The 27,942-nt window shown below is 44.9% G+C and overlaps 2 protein-coding genes across 2 annotated transcripts in view; one reads left to right on the top strand and one right to left on the bottom strand.

Moving 5' to 3' along the window:
- The window catches only part of FILIP1L (filamin A interacting protein 1 like), a 309,722-nt gene extending 297,681 nt beyond the window's left edge, over nt 1-12,041 (bottom strand). Inside the window, exon 1 of the mRNA XM_088481062.1 lies at nt 11,962-12,041. The gene's annotated coding sequence lies outside the window, so the exon portion shown is untranslated. The remainder of the gene's footprint in view (nt 1-11,961) is intronic.
- The window catches only part of CMSS1 (cms1 ribosomal small subunit homolog), a 394,493-nt gene that overhangs the window by 310,600 nt on the left and 55,951 nt on the right, over nt 1-27,942 (top strand). The window lies entirely within an intron of this gene.

The raw sequence follows: 27,942 nt of genomic DNA, 5'->3' as shown, positions 1-27,942 counted from the left end.
AGCCAACTAGTTGATTGGTTGGAATGAAAATCTGGTAAGGTATGAAAGCAAATGACAATCAGAAATTTGCTCCCAAACGCCGGAAAATGGACAAAACTGTTGTTTGAACAAATTGTTTAGATCAAACATGTAACAAATTTGTCTGATGACCATTTTCATCTGTTTTCTGGCATTTAGGAGCTAATTGCTGATCATCATTTACTCCCATACGTTACCAGATTTTCATTCCAATCAATCAACGAGTTGGCTGGTTTGACAGATAATCTTTAAATATGTGGCCAGCTTTAGGCTAACAGAGGAGTGTTGACATTGTGAAAACGTGACATTATGTAGACGTGGTGCTCAACATTTCGAATGTTGAAAGTCTCAACATGTCGACGTTTCATATCACACCCATATTTTGGGTGTATTTCATTTATAGCTTAATAGACAGGAGTGGTTTGTATGTGTTATATGCAAGTTTTCATAACTAAAAGGTGTTTTCCACATTTTATCCATAAAGAGCTGTGTGGTGTTACTACTAGCATTCTGTAACTAGGCATTTGCAGAATTCATATATTTTTTTTTTTAATGGACTGTCCTGAACTTCAACAGTGAAAAGGTGCATGGCCTGCACTATAATAACCTATGGGGAATTCTGGCCCTTATTCAGAGCCGTACGCTCTGAGCAGAGCGCACGCTCTGAATGAGGGCCGCCCTCCATAATTATGGAGCGTCCTCCTGGACGCTCGTATAGCTGTGGGTCACCACCCACAGCCTATACGAGCGTGCAGCTTGATGGCTGCGATGGTCTTGACCATCGCGACCATCGCCACTGCGAGCCGGAGCCTGCGGTTGAGGTTTTCAACCGCAAGGCCCGGAGTGATTTTGGCTCTATCAGAGCCAAAATCACTCCCACTGACATCACTAGTGATGTCAGTGGGCCGGCTTCTGACGGTAGGCGTTCCCTTGGGAACGCCCCCAGTCAGGGAGGCACGCCCCCTTTGATCAGACACAACGAGCGAAGGAAAGTCCTTCGCTCCTCGCGTCTGGCGCATGCGCACGACGGAGCTACCGCCGTCGTGCGCATGCGCAGTGCACAACATCGACCCACTTGCGAGCGGACAGCCACTTGCGAGTGGGTCTGAATCAGGCCCTCTGTCTCATTGTTCCATTGGGAATAGAAATCGTTACACAGATCCTGTAACAGTTATACTGAATTTAGCACCCAAAAGAAGGAAATGGCAGCTTCTATGGACCAAGCAAAATACAATATAAAAAGAATAAATGAGAGCGCTCTGAACCTCATTCAAAGGCGCTCGCAAAATGCGAGCGCTCGCTCTGAATGAGGGCGGCCGCATCACTAAAAAGAGCCGGCCTCCTGGCCGCTCGCTAAGCTGTGGGTGACCACCCACAGCTTTAGCGAGCGGCCAGGTTGATGGTTGTGATGGTCAAGACCATTGGGGCTTGCGACGAGACCCTTGTGGCAGGGTCTCGTCTGCCGCAAGCCCCTGAGAGCCTCCGGCTCTAATAGAGCCGGAAGCTCTCCCACTGACATCACTGGTGATGTCAGTGGGGCCACCCACAAACGGCAGGCATTCGTTTGGGAACACCTCCGTTTGTGATGTCAGTGGGGCCACCCACAAACGTCAGGCATTAATTTGGGAACACCTCCGTTTGTGAAGCCACCCCCCTGCCACGCCTACAAAACGGGGCGAGCTGTCGATCACCATCGACAGCCGTCCCTTTTGTAGTGAACCCTGGAGCAAGAGAATTTCTCTCTCTCTCCGGGGCTTGTGCATGCGCAGTGCGGCCGCTGCGCGTGCGCAGAGCCCATCGACCCGCTTGCGAGCCCTCTACAGTGAAGAGGTCAGACAGATGCAGTGTTCTCTGGTATGCATTTACAGCAGTCTGTAACACTGACCTACAGCGACCACAAAACAAATGGTGGATGTGCATTCGATTACGTACACACAGTACAGGCAGCCATTTTGTCAGCTGAACCAATATTCATAAACCGTTTTTTCAATCATTAGCTCATAGTAAACTAAAAGGCTGAATATGTGTTCAAACTACAAAATGGCTGCCTCCAGGCTGTTTATGTGACAGGGTTACTTATAGGTTCAGGTAGCAATTTATAACAATGCAGCCTCGAATACAGCACATTCTAAATAGGTTTAAAGCCTTTCATGTTTTAAAAGTGCATGTACCACACATTGAGAAAGTGGCTTACTGGGAAGAATGTTACTGTACCTGGGAGACTGCAGGCCACACAAGCTGAGATACAAAGCAGAATGACGTTTCTCCAAATCATTTTTATTTTGTAAAAAGATTAACTTTCTTTAACGAACAGACAGAATGCTGGATATATACATGGTCTGCGCTGTCTGGAGCCTGTAACGTGCGCAGTATGTAATTGCAACTGTACAGAGCCAGGAATTAGCAAATAACCAATATTCATCAAATGCAGGGACCTAAGAATTAGTGCACTGACTGAATCCACGAACATTTATCTTCACCAACAGCTGCAACTGTAATGCTGCTGCCTTATGTTCCCCCCACCTCTTACATTGTAAGCTCATTTGGGCATCTTTACCTTCTGTTTCATATTATTGTGTAATTTGTTTGTATCCTAATAAGCTTAATGTACAGTTCTGAGTACTGTGCTGGCAATGTATACATGAAAGATGGTAATAATAAGTTAATTGTTATGAAGGTTTTTGTCATTCTCAGCTTTTGCTCTATATTTGCACCTATGATATAAATACTCAAGAAGGAAATTGGCGTGGGCATACCTCCGCTGGTTGTGGTATATCATGTTATGAGCACTGAGGCTCCTCTCAGCACCTCTGTACCAGGAATTCCAGACCCGCGTTGCTTGTGTGAGAGCGGTTGCATCAGGTTGACTTTTTGACCATTGCTCTAGTTAGAACTCAGAAACATGCTTCACCAGGTGGAGATCACATCACAGATGCTAAACATATAGCTGAAGCATGATCGTCACTTCCATCCAGGCACAGAAAGCATTTTGTCAGTGTCCCAGGCAGGCTGCTCCCCACCATTGGAACTCTCTCCCTCTTCCCATCAGACTCTCCACCTCTCTACAATCCTTCAAACGGGCTCTCAAGACTCACTACTTCATGAAAGCCTTCCAGCTCTCATCTTAACTTGCTGCTACATGCTCCTTCCTCACTGTCTGCCCAATCTGTGACACACCTGTCTGCCTGCCCCTCCCCTTTAGGATGTAAGCTCTTATGAGCAGGGCCCTCTACCCTCTTGTGCTTCTCCTTACTTTACTTTCATCTACTTCTTACTCTCCACTAGGGCACCTAACACTTTGGTTGCTTATGCTCTGTTGCTTATCAGGGTGTTATGGTCGCTAATGTAGCAATGTATATTATCCATGTCCTTGTCCTGCATTGTATTGTACTGTAAGTTACCTGTCAACCTACTTGTTTATGTACTTTGTAAGGCGCTGCAGAGTACTTGTGGCGCCTTATAAATAAATAATAATAATTAAGGTATAAACTCACGTCTAATATTAAAATCATTGGAAGGATCGCTAAAGTCCCATCTCTGACAGTATGTTACTATCCTCAGATTTGCAGGGACAGTACTGTGCTTCCGAGATTTGCGTAATTTATCTTCTATAGTATGTAAATATTTGTATTCCGCGCTGTGCGATTTATGATTTAAGAAAGTTGCACATTTAAAATACAATAGAATTTTTATTTTGGTCATTTATTTTGGCCATGTTGGGGGTGTAGCATCGAAAGGGCCTGATTCAGAGTTGGAAGCAGCAGCGATGCTAAGAAATGCCGCAGGAGGGTGTATGAAGAAAAATTATCCTTCTGTTAGCATCGCAGATCCAAGTGCTGCAGCATCGGGTCACCATAAGCTTACTCCGAATGTGCGATGGGCCATTAAATCTGCGTTGTAAGACGCACATCCTGGCCTTAGCAGTCACAGAAAATGGAGGTGAAGCACCTCACTTTTGGAGAAAGGACCCCACCGCCGCCCATTCACCAGCCTCAAGCAGCCGCAGCCTGTCAATCAGCCTGGGTCGCAGTGGCATTGCAGCATATGAGCTGAGCACTGCAACCCCAGCGCATGTGCAGTCCACCCACCATCGGATTTCTATACGAACCATCGGGTTTGTGTACAAGTCTATCTCAGGCCCTATGTCTGTATAGAGCATATTTGCCTTCTCTCTTGGAAGGACAAGGATATTCCCAATTTTTTGAGTAGTCCCCCAGATCCCCGGGAGAGTGGGTGGATCTCCCACATCCTGCCCACTTTTTAGTGCAGTGGGCAGGATGGGGAGATTAATACCGGGAATCTCGGCTCCGTAGGGAAGGGGACAGGGCCAATTTGATGCAATTCTATAGGACATAGTGACATGACAAGAGCCCGGCCCTACCCCCAGCGTAGTCATCTGCATCTCCTCTCTGGGCTTCAACTGGAGAGGAGATATTAAGAGTCTGCAAGTATGGTATAGAGTGTAACAGTAGTGTACTATAATCATGTCCAGTAGTCAGGTGTAGTGCAGTAGAGTTGTACTATAATCATGTCCAGTAGTCAGGTGTAGTGCAGTAGGGTTGTACTATAAACATGTCCAGTAGTCAGGTGTAGTGCAGTAGGGTTGTACTATAATCATGTCCAGTAGTCAGGTGTAGTGTAGTAGGGTTGTACTATAATCATGTCCAGTAGTCAGGTGTAGTGCAGTAGGGTTGTACTATAATCATGTCCAGTAGTCAGGTGTAGTGCAGTAGAGTTGTACTATAATCATGTCCAGTAGTCAGGTGTAGTGCAGTAGGGTTGTACTATAATAATTTCCAGTAGTCAGGTGTAGTGCAGTAGGGTTGTACTATAATCATGTCCAGTAGTCAGGTGTAGTGCAGTAGGGTTGTACTGTAATCATGTCCGGTGTAGTGCAGTAGGGTTGTACTGTAATCATGTCCAGTAGTCAGGTGTAGTGCAGTAGGGTTGTAGTATAATCATGTCCAGTAGTCAGGTATAGTGCAGTAGAGTTGTATTATGATCATGTCCAGTGGCCAGGTCCATGTTAGATAGCTGTAAGGGACATTGTGGTCTGGTTATTCCTGCATTGCTGGCTTTGACAAATGTTATAGGCTTGTTGTGTATATTCTGCAAAGCAGAAGCAAGTACAAATTCACATTATTTGATTTGAGTTTATTAACTTTTTTCGTTGATGTGTAGATGTTTACACTACTATTGCTTCTCGAGAGCTAAACATTCACTCCCAAACAGAAAATATTATCTTTATGTTTGCACAACTCTGATCAATAATGTTGCAATATGTGAATAATATTGGGATATGTGAATAATGTTGGTATATGTGAATAATGTTGGGATTTGTGCATAATTTTGCTATATGTGAATAATGTTGGGGTATGTGAATGATGTTGCGATATGTGAATGATGTTGGGGTATGTGAATGATGTTGGGATATGTGAATGATGTTGGGGTATGTGAATGATGTTGGCATATGTGAATGATGTTGGGGTATGTGAATGATGTTGGGGTATGTGAATAATGTTGCGATATGTGAATAATGTTGGGGTATGTGAATGATGTTGGGATATGTGAATGATGTTGGGATATGTGAATAATGTTGGGGTATGTGAATAATGTTGGGGTATGTGAATAATGTTGGGGTATGTGAATAATGTTGGGATATGTGAATGATGTTGGGATATGTGAATGATGTTGCAATATGTGAATGATGTTGGGGTATGTGAATGATGTTGGGATATGTGACTGCCTGTGGCCAGCTATATCCAGGCCGGCTGTGTCTGACAGACAGTTCCTGCAATGTACTGTTCTTAGAAAGGCAGCTAGGGGAAAGTGCTGCCCTCAATTTTCCTTTAGCTTTATTTAGTGACCTGTACACAGCCGGCCAAGTTTCCTGACATACAGGGACACTGCGAGCTAATGCCAGGAGTCCAAGGAAACACTCGTGTTTAAGGTCATTGGACGGCAACAATAACTGTCCACAATGCATAATGCTCTTTCTGTGTGTTACAGCACATAGGGACAAGGTGTATTATTTGGGACTACTGTAAGCTCTTTATCCATGTGTGTAAGATACAGTATAATAACTATTTTCTTTTCTTCTACCCTCTGTGGGCGTTGGTAGGGAAGCAAAGCTGGGGTAAAGTGCACGCTTTTATAAATCACCTCTCACCACCTATTCTCTATTATACTTACAGTAATTCTATTCAATTTTAGCGGATACATTTAAATGTTGTATTTTAACCATAAATAAACTGCGATAGTGTGTATATTGTTCTAAATAATAATAAAAAAAAATTCCCTCCCAAGTTTTAGCTTCATTTATGGCTTAAATGACTCATGCAAGTGGGGGAATATAGGGACTTATTTATAGAGGTGTATTTATGAAATGTGGCAGTGTTTGGTGTGTAAAACTCTTATTTATATTACCTGTAGGCCATCTGGAAAAGTGCTTCTTCTCCGACATGCAAAAATAGGGTGCAGAACTGGTCCCATTAAAAGTATGGTGAGACCTGATTACCTCAAGCTCTGAGCCCAGGGCAAGATTCAAGTTATTGTGCTGAGTGCAAATGGCTGTGTGTGAGCCTGACTGCACAGCAAGAATTGCCCCCCAAAAATGCACCCACTTCACCCTTCTGTATCATTTTAATACCTAATACTTCACAAAAGTAACTCTTATTTGGTACACTGTTCTGCAAAACTAGGCGATATGAAGGGTATTCAATTAGAGGTGAAAAGTCAGAAAATGTTCGCCTGTCCGCCTTTTCACCTAATTCGCCTGGAGGCGAAATCATTCCATGCGCGTCCCCGCTTTTCGCCTAATTCAATTGCAAAACAGGCGAAAAACGAAATAGGCGAATGCGGAACAGGCAAAAAGTACTGTAAGAATTGGGGAAATCAGTCTGTACCCCAGAAAAGATGCACTAACATAGGAAATCAATATAGATGTGTACGAATAGTCCTAATAAAGCTATTTTGCGTACTTAAGTTGTGTAAATTGCTTGCTATTAGCGTCTTTGTAAAAGTGGTGAAATATAGCATTAAGCAATATTTTGGGGTGAAAATAAGTACAGTAGTTCAGTCAAATTTGGGGTACTTGAAAATGGGTGCTAGCATATTTTTATGTCTCTAAAGTGAACTTTTTAAAAATGTGGAAAATCCACCTGCTGCATGCACCTGCAATCCCAAAAACACCTGACCCATCCTTGCAGCCCCCCCAAGAAGCCTATTTCGCTAGTTTTTATGCTTGTCCCCCCACTTTTTTAAATTATCACCCCAAAAATGACATGTCTTTTTTGGGGTGTTCTTAGGTTTTTTTGTTGTTGTTTTTTTTTGCTAATTTGTCTTTTGGGCGGGTGTCCCAAGGGTTCTGAGTCATTTGCCCACGTTTGCACCCCAAAATAAATATTTTGCAGTTCTTTTCACCTACTATTGATTGGAGAATCTTTTTTGGCGAATTCAATGCAACGAGTTTCCGCTTAGGCGATATCGTCCTGGAATTGAATTAGGCGAAAAGTTTTTAGGCAAAATTTCGGCAAAAAAAAAAACAAAAACGAAAAAAGCTTTTCGCCTCTAATTATGGCCCTAACTCTGTACTTTACTAGAAATTAATTCTACCCAACTTATTCCCTCTGCTAATGCAAACTTCTATGCCATCTCAGACCCTGCCATCCTGCTCTGTAAACTGATGTCCCTTGGCGGAAATTTAGAAGCACATACGCAAATCAAGGTGCACAGCGGTTCCAAAACGCACTGTGCCGCAAATGTGTTGCATTTCAGAAATGACCTCCTTGGACCTTTTCAGTTATTGAGCTGTATAAATGAGCAATATCTTGGTAAGACATTATTGAGAAGTTATGCAGAATATGTTTGCAATGCATAAGAACAGGATTATGATGACAAGTGTATTTGCTGAACTGTCCCACTGAATTATTTGTGCACATAAATGTGATTAGCTTTCATCAGCTCTTGTTACCATTTTGAAGCCCTTAGAATCCCTTTCATTTCCAGGTATAATTTTACATTCAGCTTTTACTATTGGTAGTGGTGGGTTTATGAAAGAAATCCTACCATTCCTTTAGTGTCTGTCAAGTCAACTTTGTTGGGGCAGCATATCTGACGTAAATAAAATACTGTATGATACTACAAAACGTTCCTTTCATTGTCTTCCATAGATCTAAAGGATGCAAGTTGTAACTTTGCTGGAGCTACAAAACTGCAGTGAGAGTGGAAGTTGCATCTGGTCATGTCTAGTTGTGTGGCAGAAAAGTGACAGTATGGAAACAGTGCACATTGTGTTAGAAAACAAAGTTTTGTTATATACGTCACTACGCATCTGTTTGTGATGCAATACGACGATTCTCCCAGACGGGTTGGGTGTGGGAAGCCGACACTCAGAATCCCGACGCCAGCATACCGATAGGGCTAGGATGCCGACACTTGTCGGTCAGTATCCTAACTCTCCCATAACCCTCCCTCCCCGGTGCCTAAACCTAATTGCCCGCCCCTAGTGCCTAACCATAGCCCTTCCCCCTAGTGCCTAACCATCCCCCTAGTGCCTAACCTTTACCCTCCCCCTAACCCCAGTACTTACCGTCGGGGTGCCGGCATTCTGACAGGTGTCAGGATTCCAGAGCCGGCAATTCTAAGCGCCAGCATCCCGTCTGTCAGTATATTGACCTGATCTCCTACCGGACATGCTTGCATACAGTACCTCTTACATAGTTTATAGACCACGTATAAAGTTATTTAAGAACTACATTAAATGGATCAAATTTCTGTTATATTTAAATGTATTGCATGGAATCCACTCGTCTACTAGGCAGTGGTTTCTTATTCAGGGTGATAGACATACCAAAGTATCATGTAATATTTCACATAATGCTGCAGTAATCTGTGACTCGGGCATATGTAACATTGTGCTTTTGATATTATTTCTAGAATTCCTCACATATATACGTGGCTGACTTAGAGACATAGCATTTTTAGCGCATTGTTAGAAGATTTGGGAACATCTTCAAAGTATGACTGTTTCCCCATATTGTAGTGCGCTCACCCATCTTGCTTTCCAGTTTGATGCACAGTCAGAATCCTCTTACTGGCTTCTGAGAGGCAGAGGATAATTATCATATGGCAGTCAGACAGCTGGAGTCTGCAGCCAAGCTTTACATTCATGGTGACCAGTACGGTGGGGTCTCTTGCAATTTGTTCTATGTATATTTCTGAAAGCCGCAGAGAAAAGGTTTTACAGCAATCCAAATTGCACAGATCAAACATTTTGATTGTACATCCAGGCATAAGCACCAGGAGCAGGAAACTGAGGGCCTGATTCAGAGCCGGACGCTCTGACCAGAGCGCTCGCTCTGAATCAGGGCCCTCCTACCTAAACTTGGAGCGGCCTCTTGGACGCTCGCATAGCTGTGGGTTACCACCCACAGCTTATGCGAGTGTCCATGATGATGGTCGCGATGGTCAAGACCATCGCGACCATCAGGCTTGCGACGAGACCCTGCGGTAGGGTCTCGCTGCCCGCAAGCCCTGGAGTGATTTTGACTCTATCAGAGCCAAAATCACTCCCACTGATATCACTAGTGATGTCAGTGGGGCTGGACCCAGACGGTAGGCGTTCCCATGGGAAACGCCTCCATCTGGGCAGCCACGCCCCGGTACGCCCACCAAAGGGGGCATGCTGTCACTCACCATCGACAGCACGCCCCCTTTGGTGCGAGACCCCGAGCGACTGCTTCCCCCGTCGCTCGCCAGGTCTCGCGCATGCGCACGACGGAGCACCCTCTGTTGTGCGCATGCGCATTTGGGTACCATCGACCGGCTTGCGAGCGTCCTGCGCTCGCGAGCGGGTCTGAATGAGACCCTGAGCACCAAGCCCACCCTAAAGCTGGGTACACACTAAACAATTGTGTACCCAGCGATGCGACCCACGAACCCAGCACCAACGGGCCGATATATCGGGCGAGACGTACACACTGGGCAATCTGATGCTGGACCACCCGATATGCAGGCGCTGCATGGGATCGTTCAGCTGCATCGCCTTATCTTCCTGCATGTACAAAAGATCAGGCGATACGGCTGACGACCCCACAGGAGCGCGCACTACACGGTGTAGTGCATACACACTGCATGATATTGACTGTTTGTCCTTCCGATGCGTCGGAATCTGCCAAATCATTAGCAATATCGTGTTAGTGTGTAGGGGCCATAAGGATGAGCCGTGCAGCTCTCCAGGGAACGGGCCTAAAAGCTAGGGACTGATGCCCTAAAAGCTAGAGACTGGTGCTGTCTGGGCACAACTCTGCTGCCCTGGGCGCGCACCCATCATTATGGTCCTGTACACAGATCCCACCAGGATCCACTGGGAAGATGCTTACCTCCCAATGCTGCAGAGGTGGGACTCTAGAGAAACCAGTTGTGGTCCTATTTTTTTTATGTAACTTGGTAATGTCCTCCCAAAATTACATTTTAACTTTTGCATGATTTTTTTTTTTTTTGACGGTTAACTGTGCAAAGGAATGGGAATGGGGGAGTTAAATTCTTGGAGACGTCCGCATAGGGCTATCAGGACGGTTACACCTCCAGGCACTAACATTGTGTTGAATGTCAGCGCACAGTGCAGGACATCCTAACATGCAGTCTCTTCTATGGCACCTGTGCCCCTTCCTACTGTTTTCTTTGCTCTGTTTACGGCCTAAGCCTATCATCCTATGGCTCATGCCTTATTACCACTTCTCCTGTGCTGCACCTGTACTCCAGAATGCACTTCCTCCACCAATCAGCTGCCAGACCCATTCTGACGCCATAACTAGCAACTCAGTACTTGACACAATTAATATTTGTGCAAAACCAACACCTTTTGTTTCATGATTCATTCCCCACCTCAATGTCACCCAATGTGTTAATCAAGGTGACGTGTAAAGATTGTTCACAGTGCCAATGAATATGTTGGTGCCATAGAGATAAAGATGCAAGTTGCAGAATTGTAAATTGAATTCTGACTAGGAATTATGCCACGCAGGCATTTCTCTGTGGCAGCGGAGAACGTAGCTGGTGCCCCTTGTGACCTGCACCGTAAAACCAGGTGCCTATTTTTATCAGTGACCTTAGATCTTACAAAACGCTGCAAAAGGTTTATTCACCATCCAGGTGCTAATGTACTGTATAAAATGTAACCTGAGAATTCATCCCTTCATAGATCTACTGCAGTGCACATGCCCTTACTTGTGGTGTGAATTATTGGACCATGCTTCTTCTAAATGTAAATCATTTTTGGGGAACATATGTCACCCATCTTCCACGCTGTACATAGTGTTTTGTGTAACCTAGATGTAGGAAGAATAAATCAATGTATCTTGCGTCTGTGCAGCTGATCTCACCTTTCACAGTTCAGGCTCTGCAGAACATATAACATTTCATGTGGTACATTTTCTTGTTTAGTTTTGTCACTCACTTTTCATTATTGCTCTGTTATGTTGTTGTTGTGCATTTTATAATAACGGCAGAGACTTCTCCAATATTAAGCTACAGTAAATACCTTTTAAAACACAATACATCATGGAAGCAATGCATAAGCAAGGTTAATGAGGTGCAAAGACCTGCAAGAAACTCGCCTGTTCCTCAAAGCTTGCAATCTAAATAGAACACACTGCACATGTACAGGGTTAAGGAAACTCTGGTAAATCAACAAATCACAAGTAGGCCCTGCCAGCCTTGGAGTCAGAGAGCAGACTTTACCTAAGATTTTACATATGCTGAAGCATTAAGCAAACTCAGGGGCTTCAGCATGCTGGGACTTGTAGTTCTACAGCAGCTGATGAGACACAGGTTGCCTAAGTTTGCCTTAGAGTATAACAAGAACCTTAGTCAATTACGTAACATTTTTCCGATCATGGTCTGATAACTGGTACAATACAAAATAATAAATATTGGACTTACCTTTCTTAAGAGATGCTAGTTCAGTTCAGTCTTCCTTTCAGATGACAAGAAAGACAAATCCATGTATAGAAGTATCCAACCAATTCCTGTAATTGTCACCTTGTCTTGCTGGTGTGTATACTGTATGATAATCCTCCTTACCTCTGTGCTCCCCAATATCCCACTATTATAGTCTCCCTGTACAGGGACAGCATTAACATGTGTCAGACAGTCTGCTGGTGAGCTGCACTGGAAAGTCACCAAGGCCCTTAGCTCTTCATTGGACCAGGCTCTAAATATAACCCACCCACTTATAGTTCCCTCCGTAGGCAGATGGTCCTGTCAGAAAGCTGACCTGATGCTTGGCTGTATCCACAGAGACATATAGCCAGTCAGCGCTGCACTGTAATGGGATAAAATACAGTTAGCCATCTGTTTCTAAACAACAAACATTTCTGATCAGACCTCAATTGTTCTCCCTGGCATAAAAAAATTTGTAGCCTTGCATCAGGTTTTGTGATAGAAATCAGATCCTCCTCGTGTCTGTTTGCATTAAAATTCAGCGCTACCTGCCTGAGAGGAGAATGAGTCACTAAATATGACCGAGCACAAGTGTGTTAATTTCCTTTATCTTCTAACATCCTTGCCAAGAATCTCTCTCATCAATGTAAGAAGCTACCGACATTTTTCTAGGAATAAAATTTGCCTGGAGAAATTTTATAAAAATAAAAAAAATGTTCATTTCTTTTTTTTTTATTTAATTTTTTTTCTCCAAAAGTAACTTGTTTATTTTTTACCAGAAGATCTATAAACATGTTGATGCTGATCGGATTTTATGCCAGTAAGCTTAGCGTAAAATACAAAAGAATTGCTCTGCGCTGATTTATGTGGATTGGTCACTTGGAGAGGCGGGATTTGGGGCAAGGGGCAGAATACTGTAGAAGAAGTATAGAGAGGTTTGATTACCATAATTAGGGTTATTCAGATTCACACAGCACAGAGACGCATATTCGCTTGAAAAATCTCTATCGTTTCAGGTGCCATAATCTCTGAAGTTGATAGGTTATTTCTACTTTTTTATACATATATTATGTTTTTGTGTGCTTGTTTTAGCTATTTCTTTTTCTGTACATGAGATGGGGGATCTAAAGATTTATTGAAATCGTATTATAGCTGATGCGGATTTTGCAAGCTAAACAAATGATGAAGAACTTGGTTAATTATGTGGCGTATGCCTGACGTAAACCTGATGCGTCTACCGCAGGCGCCAAACTGTTATGTTTCCAACTTAGTAAATGCATAAAAAACTTAGATGTTATTTTTCATTAGCAGATTTTATGTCGGTGAACATAAACACTAATGCATTAAAAGTCCACATCAGCCCCTTATTATCTATGCCTAATCCAGTGACCTTAGTTTTCCTTTCTCATTATGGAGTAAACAAGAAATCATAACCAGGTATGCAATGATGTATTGTGCTGGGTTGATGTGTGACATTGCTTTGTGTCAATAGAGACCACTGTCACGTGGTAATAGTGAATCCAGCTTTTGAAACAATGTTTGTGTAAGGCAAGAACCTCCTCCTTGTATTTGATGGGATGCAAGCATCCATTTACCAACTGCTCTGCAAAGCAGGTGAGAGCTTCCGACCCCACTGCGAGAAACTGGGGCCCGTGGGTGGGATGGTGGGACAGTGGACCTCATTCAGAGGCGGTCGCAAGAAGCGATCGCTCTCTCTGAATGAGGGTGGGCGCTTCATTTTTCCTGGTCGCAAGCTAAGCTGATGGTCGCGATGGTGATCACCATCGGGGCTTGCGACCAGACCCTAAGGTTGGGTCTGGGCACTCGCAAGCCCCAGGGAGCATTCTGCTCTGATGGAGCAGGAAGCTCCCCACTGACATCACTGATGATGTCAGTGTGGCCGCCCACAAAACGGTAGGCGTTCCTTAAGGAATGCCTCCGTTTTCGAAACCACCCCCCCAGCCCACCTACAAAAAGGGGCGAGCTGTCGATCAACAGGTATCAGAAAAATAACTTGACGTATAAAAAAAAAAATGGCTTTATAAAATTTGGGAGATAATCAAGATATTACGATTAAACCGGGCCAACAAGGGTGGGGGTATCGTGATTATGGATACTAAAAATTACGATATGGAAATTATGAGGAAGTTGAATGATAGAGGCACTTATGCCCCCCTCAAATGTAATCCTAGCGAAAAGATTGAAATAAACTTTGTTACGTTACTGTCGAAATATAGAAGAATTTAGGAACCCTTTCGGAAAATGAGGTTGAATATATGATTAACTCATCCCCTTCCATACCGGTTTTTTACATCCTCCCTAAGATTCAAAAAGATTCACAAAATCCCCCTGGACGCCCGATTGTAGCGGGTACCAATTCTCTAAAAGCAAATTTGTTACACTTTTTAGACCCTCACCTACAACCAGAGGTTCTTAAAATAGATTAGTACATTAAAGACACTACTGATAAAACAGCGTATCTTAAATGGGAAGATGATTTTATTCTAGTCACTGCGGATATAAGTAGCCTGTATACCATCATTGAACATTCCCAAGGTATAGAGGTGGTTGAATTCTTTTTAAATCAAAGTGACCTCCATGAAGATAGAATTAATTTACTATTAGAAGGAATCAAGTTCATCTTAGAAAAAATATTTTTTTTTGGTACAATAACAAGTTCCGTAATAACATTATACACTGGTATAGATCGATATAGATGACATTGGGTTTATATGGAAAGGTGATGATAAGATGCTTGAAGACTTTAAAGGGTCATTAGAGGACAACCCCTTTAATATACAATTAACCTATAGCTCAAGTAAGAATGAGGTTAATTTCCTAGATCTCACGTTTTACATAGAAAATAATCACCTACAAACATTATTGTATACCTATAGACTGCAATGCCTATATTGATATTACCAGCAATCACCATCCTGTTTGGTTAAGAAGTATCCCGAAGGGTCAAATCCGACGCATTCGTATGGAATTGTTCAGACATAGGAGTATTTGAGGAACAGGTCAAAATTTATAAAAACAGGTTTATCTCTAATGGATATAGAGAAACAGAGATAGATGCCCCGATTAAAGAAATGACCACTTATAAAAGAGAGGACCTTTTAAAACCTAAACCATTTTTAGAGAACACTTCTAATGATTTTATGCTCCCTTTTATTACGTTTTTTATTGGCAAACACAAAGAAGTTGAAAAAGTTATTAAAAGGCATTGGAATTTATTAGCCAAAGACCCGGTCCTCAAACCCATTATCCCTATGAGACCAAAATTCATATACAGAAGAGACCCTAATTTGAAGAATAAGATAGTAAAAAGCGGCATCCCCCCATAAAGCACAGGGAGGACTAGGACTACAGGTTTCCACCGGTGCGGGACATGTATCGTCTGTAGGAGCTTTACAAAACAGGTCTCTAAGATTGAAGCATATAAATCCTCCAGTTCAGGGACTAGCCACAAAATTACAGATTTTATTACATGTAACAGCAAGAACTGTATCTACTTTATCGAATGTATGTGTGGTTTACAATATATTGGACGTACCTCTAGGGCATTAAAGGATAGATGGACTGAACCTTTAAGGAATATTAAAAAAGGTTTTGAGAAACATTCCCTATCTGTCCATTTTAAAGCACAACATAACAATTCCATCTCTTTTATCAAAAGCATTATTGGTATTAAATTAGTAGAGAGTCATTGGTGCAAGAAAGATATAGAGATTTGCCTTGCCCAGACAGAAATGAAACTAATATACGACCTGAAGACTCTATGATTACCCAATAATCGCCAAACAGAAATAATTGCTTTCCAGACTTATATTGTGGTTCCAAAGCACAAAAGTTCTTTTCTACTTCAGGGTCCAGGGTATCCACAGGCTACCTTGGGGGTATAGGTGTGACGTCAGTCATCGGGCACCATAGAGTTAAGCTTTCAGCCTCCCAGGATGCACTAGGGTCCCCCTCCTATACCCCGCCCCTGAGCCAAGGCACCTCAGTTTAGTTTGGTGCCCGGCCGGAGTCGGGTGCACCTGTTGGAGTGGGGGCTAAGAAGAGCCCCTGAAGCTTTCCTGCATGCAGCTGTGGCTGCACATCTGGATGTACAGCATGGACAGTCAGTCCTGACGTCCATGCTGTCTTCCCTACACCCCCGCCGGTACCAGAACGCCGGTACCGATCCGGGGATGCTGGTGAGCATCTGGGGTCACAGCTAGCGGTGACCCCAGATGTTCCGGACCATGGCCGGATTCAAGGGGGACAGCAAGGTAAGCAGCGGGGTCCCGCGGTGGGTCCCCGCTGTTACATGGTCCAGAGTCCCCAGGCAGGGGGCTCCCTGGGGACTGGCTGCAGCGTGGAGCCAGGTAAGAACCTGCGCTTCCACTACCCCCCTGGGACAGCGGACCGCAGCAGAGCGGTAGCGCTGCGGCGTCCCAGGGGTTAAATGCATGCCAGGGGGAGCGCACCTTCCCTGTCTCACAGCCGGCGCCTCCCCCGCTGCACACAGCCCTCTCTGCACTGTGCTGACTGGCCCTGTGGCAGCGCTCCTCCCCCAGGCCAGCCTCCCCTCTGCTCCTCGGCGGCCATCTTCCTGAACGCATGGTGAACGCTGCTGGAAGCCTGGAAGGAAGCATCTTGGTCTGGGTCCCCCCGCATACCTCTCCTCCACTGTGGTCTGGTCTGTGTATGCAGCGCTGTGTCCTACCAGACCCTGTGTCTGCGTAGTTGAGTGATCAGCGCTGGTTAGTGCAGGAATTGATTTTCTTTGCATTGTATGTGACTGTGCTAGCGCTGCTGCCTGTATCTTCTATTCTGACTGTCAGCTTTATTACTGTCCCTGTTCTTTCTGCTAAGCCCTTGCGGTGCGGTGCTGCAGGGTGGTCTCTCACCTCTTTAAAATACAATTGGTGAGAGGGGTCACATACTTAGTACCATCATGTCTGAAAGTGATTTTCCTCTCCGGCTACAGTGTACTACGTATAAAGTACCCTTAGCGGAGGGGGAGGGTAGCGCGGAGGGCCTCTGCCGGCAGTGTTTGTCAATGGCGCAGCCTATTACGGTTACAGTACCAGTACAGGAGCCGCCCTGGGCTTGTTTCGCTCAGGCGCTTACAACCTTAGTGGGCCAGTTAGCTCCGCAGCCCGCATTTACACAGATGGGTTTGTCCCAGCAGTCAGTGGTGTCGTCGCCCATGCAGGGTTTCCCAAGACAATTGGTGGTACCCCGCAGTCTCCCTATTTCCCCTCTCCCGGTTTCTCAGGAGCCGGCGTGGGTTAACTCCATGACGAGTTCTGTACAGCACTTGTCGGATGTGTTGCAGGGGGAGACTGTGATGCGGCCACATAAACGGCCGGTGGCGTCTCTGTCGGCTCCTTATGAGGATGACGAAGGGATGTCTGATGATGGGGAGATTCTGGATCCTTACGATCAGGAACCTCTCCATACTAAGGACGCTGACGCTAGGTCCAAGGTATATATATTCCTGGACTTATTCGGGCAGTCCGCACAGCCTTGGTGATTGAGGACGAAGTTCCCCCAGCTGCTAAATCCAAGTATGCCTTTTTTAAGGATGTGAAGGGTGACGCCACAGTCTTTCCTCTTTCGGGTCAGTTAATGGACCATTTAGAGGAGGCGTGGAAACAGCCTGGCAAACGATACCAGCCGCAGAGGCGCCTGGCAGTGGCTTATCCGTTCGCGGATAATTATTTTGCTAAGTGGGAATTCCCTCCACAGGTGGATTCTCATGTGACACGTCTTGTCCGTAGTGCCACATTGCAGACGACCCATCTCAGCAAGGGACGTCCGTTCTGGGTACCAAATTGGGTCCTGTTGACAACGGACGCCAGTCTTCGCCAGGGGCTGGGGAGCAGTTTCGGGTCCACACTTGTTCCAGGGCAGATGGACGCGACAGAAGCGGAGCTTCCAATAAATATCTTGGAACTCCGTGCGGTCTTCAATGCTCTCCAGCAGGAACATCGGGTTCTCCTGGGTCACCCGGTGCAGGTCCAGTCGGACAACGCTACCACCGTGGCCTACATAAACAGGCAAGGAGGAACCCGAAGTCGGGCGGCTCTCGTAGAGGTGTCTCGGATCCTGGTATGGGCGGAGCGCAATCTTCCGGCCATAACAGCGGTCTTCATCCCGGGAGTGCTAAATTGGGAGGCGGACTTTCTAAGTCGCCAGGACGTTCATCCGGGGGAATGGTCCCTGCACCCGGACGTTTTTCAACTGCTGGTGGATAGGTGGGGTCTTCCAGAGATCGACCTCATGGCGTCCCGGCACAACAACAAGTTGCCGGTGTACGGGTCTCGCACAAGAGACGAAGAGGCGTGTCTGGTGGATGCTCTGTCCGGTGGACGTTCCGGTTCGCATACCTGTTTCCTCCGGTTTCCCTTCTTCCACGGGTAATCCGGAAATTCAAACAGGAAGGAGGGACGCTCCTGTTGATAGCTCCCGCGTGGCCCAGACGGCACTGGTTCCCAGACCTTCAGGGTCTGTCCGTGAACAGTCCTCTGAGGTTGCCGCTACGACCGGACCTTCTGTCGCAGGGTCCTTGTCTTCACCCGGACCTGGCTCGGCTGTCCTTGACGGCGTGGCTGTTGAGACAGCCATGTTGAGATCCAGGAGGTTTTCCAGCTCTGTGGTGCGTACCATGTTGTGAGCTCGGAAACCGTCGTCCGCGAGGATATACCATCGCGTGTGGCATACGTTCTTCCAATGGTGTCGACCGAGAGGTTATGCACCACGGGAGTTTCGTCTGTCTAGGATACTTGCCTTCCTACAAGCGGGACTAGATCATGGGCTTCGCCTTGCTTCTTTGAAGGTACAGGTTTCGGCCCTGTCTGTCTGGTTTCACCATAGGATTGCTACAATCCCGGATGTGCGCACCTTTATGCAAGGTGTTCTCCGCATTCAGCCGCCCTTTGTTCCACCTGTGGCGCCTTGGGATTTGGCTGTGGTCCTGAGGGTTCTCCAGGGTCCGCCGTTTGAACCACTGGGCTCAGTGGATCTTAAATGGCTAACAGCTAAGACTGTTTTCCTTCTGGCCATAGCTTCGGCCAGACGTGTTTCTGATTTAGGGGCTCTCTCTTGTAGACCCCCTTTCTTGATTTTTCATGGGAACAGGGCAGTGCTCCGCACTCGGCCTGAATTTCTTCCCAAAGTTGTTTCCCAGTTTCATGTTAACGAGGAAATAGTTGTTCCGGCCTTTAACTCACCTGGTCTTTCAGTGGGTGAGGCCACTTTGGATGTTGTGCGGGCCTTAAGGACTTATGTTGACCGCACTTCTTCGTTTAGGAAGTCGGACGCCTTGTTTGTCCTCTATGGCTTCCGTAAAAAGGGTTGGCCTTCTTCAAAGCAAACTTTGGCAGCCTGGATCCGTATGACTATTTCTGAAGCTTATCTTCATGAAGGTCTACCGGTTCCTCCTTCTTTGAAGGCTCATTCCACTAGGTCTGTGGGTCCTTCGTGGGCAGCTCGACGTGGTGCCTCTGCAGTCCAGATCTGCAAGGCTGCTACGTGGTCCTCTGTCCATACCTTCGTGAGGTATTACAGGTTTGACACCTTCGCCTCTCAGGATGCTTCCTTCGGGCGGCGGATTCTCCTTTCAGCACAGGAGCGTCCCCACCCTTAAAGGATACTGCTTTGGGACATCCCCAAGGTATCCTGTGGATACCCTATGGACCCTGAAGTAGAAAATATGAGATATGGTAAGAACTTACCTTTGTTATCTCTATTTCTACGAAGTCCATAGGGTTCCACAGGACTCCCGCCCTGTCGCACCTGTGCTGCAGATGGGTTTTGGTCTGGTCACCGGTTTTCCGTCTCCCTCTGGTGAGAGTGTGATCTTCTTTCTCTCTCTTCCTTCTCCTCCTCCGGCCTATGGCTTGGTAACTAACTGAGGTGCCTTGGCTCGGGGGCGGGGTATAGGAGGGGGACCCTAGTGCATCCTGGGAGGCTGAAAGCTTAACTCTATGGTGTCCGATGACTGACGTCACACCTATACCTATACCCTATACTCCCAAGGTATCCCGGTTTACCTTAGCATTACATTTTCCACACTTCATCACAGCAGGAACACATCTGTCACACAAGCCAATTACTAAGATGACAACCAATATAAGGATCAGGAGCTTACCTATACTAGCAACCATTTCTTGAACACACTTTCCTAGACCGGAGAACCATTTCACAGGGTTCAACCACTCTTCTACCTTTTCCTCTACCTCAGTTAATGAGGCATTATGGTTCTTTCGAAATTCCCATTTCAGCTGCAGAATCTCGTACATCTTCCGGTCTATCACCTCTTTGGGATCACTAGATTATTTGTGATGTAAGTGCAACACTTGACACCAATTTGGGTGGCCAGAGTCGCACAGTATCCGCCAGTAACAGCTGTTAAATAATTTAACACTAGACTATGTTGCACAAGTTCTTTCTTATAGGCCTGTAGCTCTTTACCTTTGTACCTGAACGTGTCATCATACATCTCGGTGATATTATCTATTAATTTAGCAAGGTCTTGGATGTATCTAAACTTTAAAGTACCCCGAGCGATCCTGGTGGGATCTAGTGCTACCAAAATTTGGAAGCCAGTTGTTTCGCTAATCAACTGTGTGGCTATATGTACATAACCAGGTAGCATGTTTCTTTTGTCTATGTGTTCATACTGTGTGTGAAGATATGGTGATGGTGTGTTTTTATGAATACCAAGCATTTCACCATGTGTAAGGGTCATAACCTCTGGGAGTACCCTTCCCAGATAACATAAACCATCGGAACTCTGAGTGAGCCACTTGTATGCTTTCCTTCCACATATATATAATACACATTGTCTGGGAGTACATAGGGAATAGAATGCATCATTACCGTTAAACACATTTCTCTGACAAAGTATCATATCCCAAGTTCTCCCATTTGGCTAATACACGTCTCTGATTGTATAATATCTGCACAGTACCCTACTGGTACTCTGCCATCCATCTCCTTAATGGAACTAGGAGTATACCTATACCGGAAATATCTCACACTGTTAGTAATGTCATGTACAAGTTTATTATCTAGTGGTCCATTATCAACTCTGAGTGAGAAGGTCATTGATTGTTCCCGGTCACCTCCCAACTTCCTGGTTTTTTTGGAATTGGTGAAGTTTAAACTTAAGAGAGTTCTATCTACTTGGTACAGGTGAAGCTTAAAATTTGGAGGTTTGGACTTAATGAATATCCTGTACAGAGTTTTCCCCATATGTAATCCAAGAACCTCAGAGACGGTTAACGGGAATGGTACTAAACCTACATTATGTTGTCCCTGAGGCACATGTGTGCAAACCCAACACTCTGGTTTAAGACCTTACCCACTAAGGAATGGTAATCCTCTAAAGGATGCTTGCCCAAATACAGACCACTTCTGGACGTTGGATGCATTTTTCATCAATTAGGGATCCACAGTTTGCACAAATACAGTATTCCTCAAACAATAGGCCTTCGCACTGAGTTTCTAGAATGACAGATCTCTTAATTACTGTACTGGGTTTTGGCAAATACCGCCCTAATGGTTTTATCGCTCCTTCTCCTGATCCCACTCCATCGATATCACCATCAACCTCCCTCTCCGTCACAGAAACAGAAAATCCCGAAACAAATGAATATGATGAGAACCCTGGAAGGAAACACAAACACAACCTCAGCCCACCACTCCATTGCTGGAATAGTGGTCTGCAAATTTCCCTAGCTCAGGTGTTCCACTGCAATCTAACTCTCCCGGAACAGGCTCGCAATCGACAGGTCCACGTTATCTGTCTTGACTCCGCCTTGTATCTCCACCGGGTGATTGACCTTTCTGCAGTGAGTGGAATGGACCCAGGTATCTCTCTCTGCCACTTTCAACGATGTCGTACTTGTCAGCAACACTTGATACGGTACTTCCCACCGATCTGTCAAACATCCTGAATGTAAGAAATTTCGGTTCATAACATATTCTCCAGCTTCAACATCATGACAGTTTGGGGTATATTTACTAAGGTGCGGGTTTTTAGAAGTGGTTTTGTTGCCCATAGCAACCAATCAGATTCTAGCTATTACCTTCTAGAAGGTGCTAGATAAATGTTAAGTAGAATCTGATTGGTTGCTATGGGCAACAAAACCACTTCTAAAAACCCGTACCTTAGTAAGTATACCACTTTGTTTCAGGCATATCAGGTGATAATTTAAATTTCTGTTGTTGCTGTTTCAACTGTTTACTCATTGTTATAAGATACTTCACAGTAACCTCGTTGTTACTCTTCAAATCCTCCTGTGAACTTACAATCAAATTAGGTTGTCTCCCAAACAGTATTTCAAAAGGGGACAAATTAAGAGGAGGTCTAGGAGTAGTCCTGATCCTATGGAGGACTAGCGGTAAAGCTTTTGGCCATCCTAATCCAGTTTCAGCCATAACTTTACTTAGTTTGTTCTTAATAGTACCGTTCACTCTCTCCACCTACGCGCTGGCTTGCGGTCGATAGGGAGTGTGAAGTCTACTAACTTACAAATGTTCTAGAAAACATCACCAGTGAAATGAGTACCCCTATCACTTTCTGTGATTCTAAGGATACCACATCTGCATACAAATTCCTGAACAATCTTTTTAGCTGTAAAAACAGCAGTATTAGTGGCAGCTGGATATGCCTCTACCCAATTAGAAAACACATCTGTGCAAACTAATACATACTTGAGATTCCTGCAGGGTGGTAATTGGATGAAATCAATTTGTATTACCTGATAAGGTCCGTCTGTCGGAGGGATGTGGGATGGCTCGGTTGGTATTGTTTTTCCAACGTTTTTCCTTAAGCACGTCAAGCAGGACATTGCCCTCTTTTCAGCTTGTGAAGAGAAACCTGGTGCACACCAATACGCTCTGACCAACTTGCACATACCTTACTTTCCCAGGTGAGTCAGACCATGCGCTGCCTCAGCGAAGCTTGGGTAGTATGCCTTGGGTGCCACTGTCTTACCTTGTCCATCTCTCCAGAGTCCAGAGGACTCCTGCCCACATCCCTTTGATCTCAAGAGTGCCTTTTCCTGAATTGAACACAATTTTTTTCATTCAATTAATTTCTGCTCATCAATTGCCTGAAAAACTATCATTTGATTAACTGGTATGTTAACTCTTAACCCTGCTGACCATTTGGCAGCTTCGTCTGCTCTGTTATTGCCCAGTGACACCGGGTCTTCTTCACATGTATGGGCTTTACATTTGATGACAGCTACTGCCTTTGGTAGTTGGATTGCTGTCAAGAGTCCTTTTATGTGGTGTGAGTGTGCAACTGGTGTGCCTGCTGCTGTCATAAAATTTTGAAGATGCCAAAGAGACCCAAAATCATGGACTACCCCGAAGGCATACCTAGAGTCAGTGTAGATATTAGCTGACTTACCTTCTGCCAGTTCACATGCTCTCCTTAATGCCACCAGTTCAGCCACCTGTGCTGAGTGAGGTGGACCAAGTGGTTCAGCTTCTACAACATCCTCGTGATTTACAACAGCATAACCTGTGTCAGTTTGTCTATGACAACTCCCATCCGTGTAAAATGTCACATCTACATTTTCTAATGGTGTATCACGTATGTCAGGTCTTGCTGTAAAGGTCTGATTCTAATATTCCATACAATCATGTGTATCAGTATACCTGCAAAACTCACCTTCAACCAGCGACTCACCTCTCTCCACCCTTTGTGCATCCTGAGGCACATATGGTAAATACGTTGCTGGGTTTAACGTACTGCACCGTTTAATGGTGATATTTGCAGGTGCCATTAGAGCTAGTTCCCATTTTGTGAACCTAGCTGAAGAAACATGTCTGGTTTGGGCAGAATTCAGCAAAGCAGATACAGCATGCGGTGTATAAACAATCATATCATGGCCTAATACTACATCCTCACTCTTACTGACCAAAAGAGCAGTTGCTGCTACACTTCTTAAAACCGTTGGGAGTGATCTTGCCACAGTGTCCAATTGGGCACTGTAGTATGCTACAGGTCTACTAGCGTCACCATGTTTTTGTGTGAGGACACCTGCCGGGCAGCCATCAGCCTCCGTACAATATAAATGAAAAGGTTTATCATAACCTTGATTCCCAATGCAGGTGCTCTTGTCAGACTATCCTTAAGGTTAAGGAAAGCCTGCTCTGTTTCCTCAGGGTGTGTGATATGGTCGGGTTTTGAGGATGACACCAATTCCTGCAAATGTAAGGCCAGAATAGAAAAACCTGGGATCCACGTTCTGCAGTATCCACACATGCCCAAGAAGGTACGGATTTGCTGTTGGTTCTGCGGTAGTGTCATGGTCTGTATGGCCTGTATTCTGTTGGTTGTCAAATGTCGTAGGCCCTGGGTGTCCCAAGAATTTAACCTTAGTCTGGCATGGCTGTAATTTGTCCTTAGCAACCTTGTGTCATGTCTGTGAGAGATGAAGCAACAGTAGTTTAATATAATTTAAACATGACATAAACAAATCAGAGCACAACAATAAATTGTTTACATATTGAATTAGAACAGATCCATTGCCTGGTTGGAAAGATTGCAAACAGTCGTGTAAGGCTTGAGAGAAAATACTGGGGCTATCTATGAAACCCTGGGGAAATCGTGTCCATGTATATTGTACCCCCCTGTAGGTGAATGCAAAGAGATACTAACAGTCAGGGTGAAGAGGGACAGAGAAGAAAGCAGAACATAGGTCAATGACAGTAAAATGGGTTGCAGATGGTGGAATTTGCATGAGGATGACAGCTGGATTGGGCACTACGGGGAATTGGCTTTCAACTACTTTGTTTACACCCCTAATGTCCTGTACTAACCTATAGCCCCTCCCCCAGCCTTCTTCACTGGAAAAATGGGACTATTAGCTGGGCTAGCTGTACGGATTAAAATCCCCTGTTGTAACAACCTTTCAATTATTGGATAAACCCCTAGCTCTACCTCTGGCTTTAACGGGTATTGGGGAATTTTTGGAGCTTGCCTATTACTTTTTAAATTTACCATTACAGGAGATACATTTGCCATCAATCCAGTGTCCTGTCCATCCTTTGTCCAAAGTGAACCCAGTATTTGAGATAACATCTCTTTTACTTGGGATGGGCTTTGTTCTGAAACGGTAGAGTGGAGCATTAACCTTGGTGGAGTGTCCAATATATCCCTTACCTCGTGCGCAACCTTCTCTGGGATATCTAGGAATATACCTTCAGGGGTACAGTAAATGACACATCCCATCTTGCATAACAAATCCCTTCCCAGTAGGTTAGTAGGAGCAGCTGCTGTCAGCAGAAAGGAATGCTTGGTTTGCAGCGGCCCAATAGTAACCTCTGCAGATTTGGTGAAAGGATAATGCTGCACTTTACCAGTTACTCCCATTGCTGGTACTGTCTTGTTGGTCACCTGTAAATTTGATGGAGAATTTAACACTGATCTGGTCGCCACCTGTGTCTACAAGAAAAGAGTGTTTAGTACCAGCTATATCTACTGTAATTGTAGGTTCTTCCCTAGTACTCTCAGTTAGCCTGACTGGCTGTAGACTACAGGTATGACCTGACCTCTAGAGCTGACTATCATTCTCCAGTAAAGCATTCACAGCCACTATGTGAGCCGACGAATGCTAAGGATTTCCTACATTCTGCTAGTATCCTTTTGGTATGAACTTATGCATTTTCTTATTATTTGTCCCTCCATTTCTCTCTTGAAAGTATCAACTTATGTGTCCTTTCTGATTGCATGTGTAACATCTTATGTTGGTAAGTTGTCGTTGTTTAGGTGGTTGAGTATGGAGAGTTTCTGGTTGCGTGTGGTATGAGGTTTGTGGCTTAGTATGTTATGTGTTTTGTGGCTGTGTGTGGTATGAGTTTTGTGGCTGTGTGTACATTCCTTCTAAAGCTTGAATACTAACAGCCATTAGCTTCTTACTTTGTGTTTCTCTCTTCCTGAGGATGTTCTTATCATGTTCTATAGCTGATTCCCTGAGGGCATCTACAGTAATTCCTCTCCAGTTAGGCTGAGAGGTTTGAACCCTGGTCTTTAGAGTGTCTTTAAGACCATCCATAAGTACCGTGACAGCTACTTCTCTGTGTTGTGTGTTGTCTTTTATATTTTCTATGCCTGTATTTTGGGTGATTGTCAGCAGTGCTCGGGTGAAATAATCTGCTGCAGACTCACTATCCTTTTGCCTGATGGTGAAAATTTTGCTCCAGTTCACTACTACTGGAAAATATACGGCCAATTGGGTGACTATGCGTGTAATGTTACCTTGGTTGTTCTCATCCATGAAGGGACTATCTCCATTCAATACACAATCCGTGATGAACTTTGTCACATCGGTATTGGATGGAAGACATGCCTGTAATACCACTCGCCAATCTTTGTTGGTTGGCTCATGAGCATTATCTAAATCTTTTACAAATTTTTGGCACTTCGCTAATTCTTTCCTAGGGTCGGGAAATTCTGTCATTATTGAATGTAACTCTGCTCTTGTCCATGGACAATGCATTACTACATCCCGTGTGGGTACTACACCATTTATGTCCGGATTCCCATTGGGAACAGGATGGACACCTACCACTTTGCTATAATGGAAACTTTTACCTTAGTACTCTGGGGGTTCAATCTGTTACTACTATGCACTGTATTACCTTCATCAATTTCTACTGCTGGTATAACTGATGGGATCCCTTCTGCTGATACAGCTGGTTGGATCACTTCCCTTTCTAGGCTTAGTGCTGTGCCTAACAGATTTACTGCATATGCAATGGCTGACATTTCAACAGGTTCATCATCTACACAAACATTTTCCTTATGATTACTCAGGATAGGGTACAAATTACTTGTTACATTTTTATAATTTTTAGTATCGGCTGTACCATCACCTTCAGCCACATAGGGTGGCGGAGGTGCGCATGCGCGAATACCTATACCCTTAGCGCCACTACCTTGCGGTGCGTGTACGCTACTTTGCAGCGCATGCGCGATGCTAACTAGCACCGCATGCGAGCTCCCTTGAGGTGCGTGTGCAACGCTGTCTTGCGTCGCGTGCACACCCTTTTGCGTAGTGCTCACGACACTACTTAGTGGCGCGAGCACGCCACTCTACCACGTGTTCCCCTTCATGCTGCCATAATTTCAAACAATCATTATACTTTACTCATTTCTTTAGAGATTTCACCACACAGATGCTATATCTGACATTATTCAACACTTCCACATCAAACTGCCAATTGTAGGAAAAGGTTTCACACATCTCTTGGTCATCTTAACCCATACGTCACAGTACGCAGTTGCATACGCACCATACTTTGTATACATTATATGCCTTGCCGAACCTGTTGGCCCCTCCAAAAGCAGCACATCGTCGACTATTCCCAGCGTCTGCTTAGCACCCATCTGGGAAAATGCTAGGCAACTTATTGCTAGTGAATGTGGACCTGTGAACGATCCCTATGGAGCTACGTTCACGCACTCCTATCCCGTTGTGCACAACTGGCCCGCTAACCGTTATGGACGGCACACACAATGAGGAACAGAATAATGTCTTATACAATTAAACTGTCTTTCCGGACACCTTTCAGCCCTTGTCTGGTAGCTCACCCTTTTTTGAGTACTCTCCCCTGTTAGAATTTAAGTGTTCCAATAACACCCTTTCCAGTGATTTCCTCCACTACAATCCAAGTCACAATCACGGTCTACCCAACCGTGCGGTCTAGTCGCAGTGTTCAGAGAACCTAACTGATCAATGGGCTCTGCGACCACTATTGGGAGCCGAATTTCGGAAACCCCTTGTTTTCTTCAAGGTACAAAATCCCTGTCCTTGCTGCAATACACCTGCTATGTGTACACACTCAGTAGCTTTCTGCCTCATCAAACACCTACCTAGTCTTTAGGACCAACACATGGTACCTAACATAGGCCCCACACACAGTAGTAGCCTCTATCACGTTACAATCACACGTCTGCTTTCATAC

The sequence above is a fragment of the Taudactylus pleione genome, unplaced genomic scaffold (genome assembly GCF_031769625.1).
Source record: "Taudactylus pleione unplaced genomic scaffold, aTauple2 ptg000262l, whole genome shotgun sequence".
In the NCBI taxonomy this organism is placed as follows: domain Eukaryota; kingdom Metazoa; phylum Chordata; class Amphibia; order Anura; family Myobatrachidae; genus Taudactylus; species Taudactylus pleione.
The sequence above is the reverse complement of the archived record's forward strand: the minus strand, read 5'-3'. Positions and strand labels throughout refer to the sequence as shown.